The 6483-nt window shown below is 42.9% G+C and overlaps 1 non-coding gene across 1 annotated transcript; it reads left to right on the top strand.

Moving 5' to 3' along the window:
• The first annotated feature begins 5391 nt into the window (after positions 1–5391).
• On the top strand, positions 5392–5463 carry TRNAD-GUC (transfer RNA aspartic acid (anticodon GUC)). Its single transcript has one exon. It is a non-coding gene; the product is annotated as a tRNA-Asp (tRNA).
• The last annotated feature ends 1020 nt before the right edge of the window (positions 5464–6483 follow it).

The following is a 6483-nucleotide window of genomic DNA, read 5'->3' as shown; positions in this document are numbered from 1 at the left end:
CCGATCTTAGAACATCTTCTGCTTCCCAACTCTTAATTTCCTTTAGGAAACCCTATAAACCTGTATCTTCCCCTACCTTGGCTCGTTGGGTAAAATGGGTGATGTCCCTAGCGGGCATTGATACTTCAAAGTTTGGCGCCCATTCTGCTAGAGGTGCCATGGCGTCAAAAGCCTTTTGGGCCGGTTCACGATTGGAAGATATTCTAAGATCGGCAGATTGGTCAAATGATTCTACTTTTCGCACACTTTATTGTAAACCTGTTAGTTCAGCAACTTCTATTGTAGTTAACATGCTTTAAACAAGCATAATAGGAGCCTCCGGTCTTGTCATAAAATGTAGATTTTCCAAGTATTTTATGACGGAAAGTCTTAATTTTATTAAAGACACGGAGGCGAGTATTATCCCACCGCTTCTTGTACTAACGTTGTTCTCTCCCACCCTCTCTAGTTAATACCAACGCTCCAGCATCCTCTTCAACCTAATTCAACGGATGCCGATTCTCCTCGAAGTACTCATTCACCGCAACTTCCATTGAACTTGGATCCCTGCATCCATCATCCTGTCAAGCCATCCTATTCACCTAACTTGGACAGAATTCAAGACTTTTTTGCTCTAATCCTGACAATATGTTTAATTTGTTGCATAGTGCCTTTATTCAAATCTGTTTCTTTACTGTCTCGCAACTGAAAAGAGGGCTGCCTGCAGTCAGGATTGGTATATGTTATGTGATACAGTATACTGATTGGTTAATGTTATTAGTCTTATCTCCCATTGGTTGCTTGTTGCGCAAACCTCTGGGATTGGTGTTTTCCTCTTGGCTGCTATTAAAATAAAGCAGGAAAAGAAAGCATAATACTCGCCTCCGTGTCTTTAATAAAATTAAGACTTTCCATCATAAAATACTTGGAAAATCTACATTACAGTTTATTAACTGCAAGGAACACAAGCATTGCCAAAGCCCATAGGTCTCACCTATGTGAGATCTACTGGTTTTGCCAATGTTTTAGCCATGTTGCAAAATGGTTGAAAGTAAAGAAAAAAGTTGGACGACACAGCCAGCATTAATTACGTCATATCACTTTTTTTTTTACATTCAGCCATGCTGCACTGACGCCCGTGCAGCTGTACTATATAACTAAAATAAATTCACAAAACCAATAGATCCCACATAGGCAAGATATATTACCGCAGCAAATGCTTGTTTGTCATCTGGAGCCATTGTGCTGCTAGTTCAGGAGTTTTAACAAGAATTATTAATGAATGTTCATGTATTCTGAGTGTTGAGATTGCATAGAAATTGGAATAACGTAGGGCAAATAATGCACGCATTTGAAATGTGCCCACTAGAAGTGTTTGCCAATGTACACGAAATGTAATACTAATTCTATATTAAAAATGAAATATTGAGCATATGTTTTATAAATGTATTAATACATCACATTTTGAGTTATATATTAAGTGTTAGCTTTATTAATTGAAAGCTTTAACTTAGCGCAGGTCTTGGCCTAGTCGCCCGGCCTCATGTTGAACTGCATTTTTTAACGCGTTTAATAAACTGTTTGCTTGAAGGGATTAAACTGTATTTTTCCACTGGATGAAGTAATGTGCTTGTGACTACATTCTTCCCATGAGAACTGCTTGCTAGAAAATGTTGTTCCTGTCTTTCGCTACATATTAGAATGATCATGTGCTAGACGGACTTTCTCAGGAGACAACAATAGAGACACTGACTGTGGTACGAAATGCAACAATATTGTTACCTGACCAGCCGGATGATGAGGACATCGCAAGCTGGACCAATCCTTGACATGTGAACTGTGAAATACTAGAAATCACTAACTGAATGTTTTAAGTTTATTGGACAAACTGCTAACATGCGATCCCTTGACCAATAGGGTTTTGGGAGATAGTTTTACAGACTTTGATATATCCGCACTGCACAGAGGAGAGACAGGTTCTTTTGCCACATTCCTCGCTAGCCGAAAGGACAGTACTTTATTTTTGCGTCTTGAAAAGAGACTTGGCTTAACTTTAATGCTAAAGACTTTGCCCTTTCTGAACGTTGCCTGATGCCTTGCTGACCGAGCTGATGTCCTGACGACGATTGACTCTGCTTGCTGATCCATACTGAGGATAGGTAATATCTTAGAATGTCGAGTGTATTGTCTACTTGCTTTTCTTTCTAGGTACCAAGCGCTATATTTTGACAGAGCCATAGCTAGATGGTTTTCTAAATTTGCATGGAGCCCAACATGCTGATGCTAATCTGATGTTAGTTGAGGAGTTCACTAATGAGACCTTCTATTTGAATTAATAATTAAAGTCTTTACCTTGCTGAAACTAGATGTATAAGATAACCGTTGCACAGATATTCTTATTATTAATTTGCACTGTGATATCAGAGTGTGTAGTAGTGCAAGCTTTGATTAGATTGAGGTATTTCCGCAGTCGGATCGCCAGTCTTGTTTCTGTACGTTTATCATTTGATTCTGAGATTGACGTACGTGACTCTAGCATTGTTAATATAGGGAAATAAACACTCTAACATTTAACCAAAGGCGTGGTTATTCATGACTGAAAGGTCATGGTGCGTCAATTACTGGCTTCTATTGATTACTAATATTATTCATCATTGATGGTAAATGTCTATTGATTATTGATGGGATTGGGCATATACGGTGGGAACATCTCAAACGTTGGTCAAAAGGTTCATCGACCTCGTCGCGTCTCCTTGTAAGTTTACTTATTAAGGTTCAGACGCGCTGTCAGTGCTGGTGCCATGGAAGAGCTGCCAACCATCGCCAGGCCCTGCTCAGACTGCAATTCGGGTCATTGACACTGCTGTCAAGAAACCAGGTAACAAGTTATAAAAACACGGCTGAGTGATTTGAGCTAAAAAAAGTTTGCTCCTTAACTGCATTTTTCAGTCCCCCGGGGGGGGGGGGGGGGGGGGGGGATTACATACATTGCAGTGTTGAACCAACACTTCTGCATTTCCGGGATGCATATGTTACACTTGTACTGATGCAGTTTTGTGATGACATTTGAAGCACATCAACCTGCTAAATAAAAAGACATTTGCGCTGACTAACCAGGATAAAGGCGTTAAACGACAGGGCCCAAATGCTGTAGCATCAGTGCAATGTATATAATGTAGCGCCTTGGGTTTAGCTTCTGTGCCCCAACCATAATCTCCCTTCTGGTGATGCGCGTTACGACCTACACTTTATGTGGAAGCGCGAGGGCTTCCTGAAGACGTCAAAGACACGCGAGTATCCCTGGGACTGACACTGTGCTCGAGAGCGCCTAGCAGCAGAGTTTCTAGGTGCTTCCAGGGGTGAGATGATGGCTGTCAGGCCTTTGCTGGGAGCCAGGGGTGGTCTCGCCTACCGGAGGACGAGGAGTTTTCGCAACAGATTCTTGTCTCAGAAAGGTGGGGTGGGCTGGGACAGAGTCAGTCATGGGCAGCCTCCAAGTTGGCTCACTAGTAAAGTGCCCCCTGCTGGTACCTGAGCATGACTTACAGGTCACATACTTAAATCCAAACCGAGCAGGCTCAACGCTTTTTCCTCACAAGGTATATAAAGGGGCTGATATGAATACTTGTTATTTACGGTGCTATGAACGTGGCATATGGAACTGGCAAACACTTTAGAAATCAGGTCACTTTACTTTCCTTTTGTTGGACAAGAGCACAGAACCGGATGAGTAGCTCCTCGCGTGCACTGTGGCTGGCCAGGGATGGACACTTTACAGAACCAGTGCTGAGCCTCTTAAGCAGAGCTGGATCTGTTCAAGTCTGTGCAAACCCTGGGCCTGCTCACAGCCTGGCAAGCTGCAGACAATGTTGGGTGCAGCCTTAAATGTGAACTCGTTCCAAGTTGCCACTGTTTGTAGTGAGTTTAACAGACACTGTCTCTGGCTTCCTTCCTGCACGAGGCCAGGTAGGAAGCAGTATCACTCCCCCCATCCTGTGTGTTAGAGAATGGTTTCCATTGCAGTGGGAGGCGGGGCCGTCCATGCCAGGTTTTCAAGGTGACCTCTGACGAGCTTAATATGTAACTGTTGTTCATTTCTGGCATTCATATATATCTTGTGGATATCCTGCAAATCCGGCATGGATCCGACTCCACTGGACTTAAGTTGGGCACCCTTGCACTAGAGCAAGGTTTTTTATGTAAAACTGGTAAGTGTTAATGTTGTCATTGTTCATGCCTTCACCAATCACAGGGGTGACAACATGCCTGCATCCTCACCCCACACTCCCTATCATTCTTACCCTGAGCGCCAAGCTTTCCAAAGTTTAAGAATCTACACAACTTTCAGCATTCCAGCTGAGTTCATTTGCCGACATACTTGTTGTGATGGTTTTGCCATTTTATTTCCTGAGCTGTACTTTTCTCAAGAAAGTTAGTTCCCATTATTTTTAATAAACCACTGGGAATGCTGAGAAATCACTTTGTGTGTCTGCGACAAGACACATTTATTTTCTTGAATTACTAGTAAAGGTAATCAAGATGGAAAGACAATGGCTGTATGACTGACTTCAACAGAAAGCCCTCCCCCATGCTTGCTGCTGAAATATTGAGATATTAGAAAAGCACTGGAAATGTGCATTGCTAAAGCGGCATGTGTTTTCCAGAGTACGCAAATGAAGAGGAAAAGCACGCCTTGCCGATTAAAATGCCGAGTCACCCTTTGTAGTTATTGTGCGATGAGTTTCCAAAAAGTACTCAGGTGGTAGATGAAATGATGCTGATTGTAGGTTTGTGCTGTTGGAGAATGAGATAGGCATCTGAAAATAAACAGCATGCATCCTGAAGACACAGCTTGATATGTGACCTCGGTCTTTAAATGTCCAACAATCATACACAAGGTCACCATGGGACCCACTGCTGGCAGGTACATAACCTGAAGGCTGCAGTCACATGCTGCTTCCGTCCCTGCGATAGCTCAGTTGGTAGAGCAGAGGACTGTAGTAGTTAAGCTGATATCCTTAGGTCGCTGGTTCAAATCCGGCTCGAAGGATGTGTTTTCGTATTTGCTCTTCATATTTCTTTTCACATTCTGAAATTGAAGGGCGCCCTGTTTTCAAGCAACGACGTTAGAGCTTGACAATTCTTTTTGTCTCCCACATTTTTCTCAGATGGCACCAAGAAGTGAATTTAGCCAGAGCACAAATGGACGGAGGTGCAGCCGCTGATCCCAGTGACTGTCAGAGAGAGAAAAGGAGGAGTCTGTGCAGAGGAAGCTGTAAATCAGTGATACAAAGAGAGCGGCTCTTTCCTTGCACAGATGGGGTCAACACTGACATTTCTGAGGGTGCAGCGCCCCCAGCAGGGGACACGGAGAACAATCAGTAGGAGATCAGGTACCAACAAGTCATCAGTTCCTCGTAAGTATAGTGGTCAGTATCCCCGCCTGTCACGCGGGAGACCGGGGTTCAATTCCCCGACGGGGAGAAGAATATTTTTATGACTTAACACTGGCTACCGTTTAGACTTTAGAAATACATTTTGTTATTTTTTTAGTTTACAATCTCGACATTTTAGAAGTACTGCGATTTAATGTATATGAAGTGCACTGTATAATATGATCAGTGGCAGCATATAGAATTGTAATAAATACCAACACTGAGGCGCCTCTAGCAGAGCGCTGGCAGGCTTGGAAATCCAACAGAGAAAGCTTTCAGCATGAATGAATCAAGTTTTGGAAACACATTTGTAAATTTTGATTTTAAGTTATGGACCTCTTTGTCGACAGCGAATGTTTAATATTTACAGAAAAACAAAGTACTATGTGGTGAACAATTGGTACTGGCTGTTTTGCTTGATTATCAATTCCACGTAATCGCGTCATGGTTAATTTTAAATGTATTATAAGCTTCATCACTATTACTTTTTCTAGTTGCGCCTCTGATTTTCAACTAAAACTATATATCACCTATACAAACAATTAGAACCAAACTGTGGGGCATATTTATACTCCGTTTGCGCCGGAATTGCGTTGTTTTTTTTGACGCAATTTCGACGCAAAACTAACTCCATATTTATACTTTGGCGTTAAACGCGTCTATCACCAAAGTCCATGGAGTTAGCGTCATTTTTTAGCGTGGACACCTACTTTGCGTTAATTATATGCAAGGTAGGCGTTCCCGTCTAAAAAATCGACTCCGAGGCATGTGCGTCGGATTTATACTCCCGGGCAAAAATCACGCCCGGGAGTGGGCGGGTCAAAAAAAATGACGTACGGCCGCTTTTGCGCCGTTTTTTAGTGCCTGCAAAAGGCAGGCGTTAAGGGATTGTGGGCTCTGAAGGAGCCCAGAGGTGCCCCCCCATGCCACCAGGGACACCCCCTGTCACCCATGCCCACCCCAGGAGGACACCCAAGGCTGGAGGGACCCATACCAGGGACATTAAGGTAAGTTGGGGTAAGTATTTTTTTAAAAAATTTTTGGTGGCATAGGTGGGCCTGATTTGTGC

This window comes from Pleurodeles waltl, chromosome 4_2, assembly GCF_031143425.1.
Source record: "Pleurodeles waltl isolate 20211129_DDA chromosome 4_2, aPleWal1.hap1.20221129, whole genome shotgun sequence".
In the NCBI taxonomy this organism is placed as follows: domain Eukaryota; kingdom Metazoa; phylum Chordata; class Amphibia; order Caudata; family Salamandridae; genus Pleurodeles; species Pleurodeles waltl.
The sequence above is the reverse complement of the archived record's forward strand: the minus strand, read 5'-3'. Positions and strand labels throughout refer to the sequence as shown.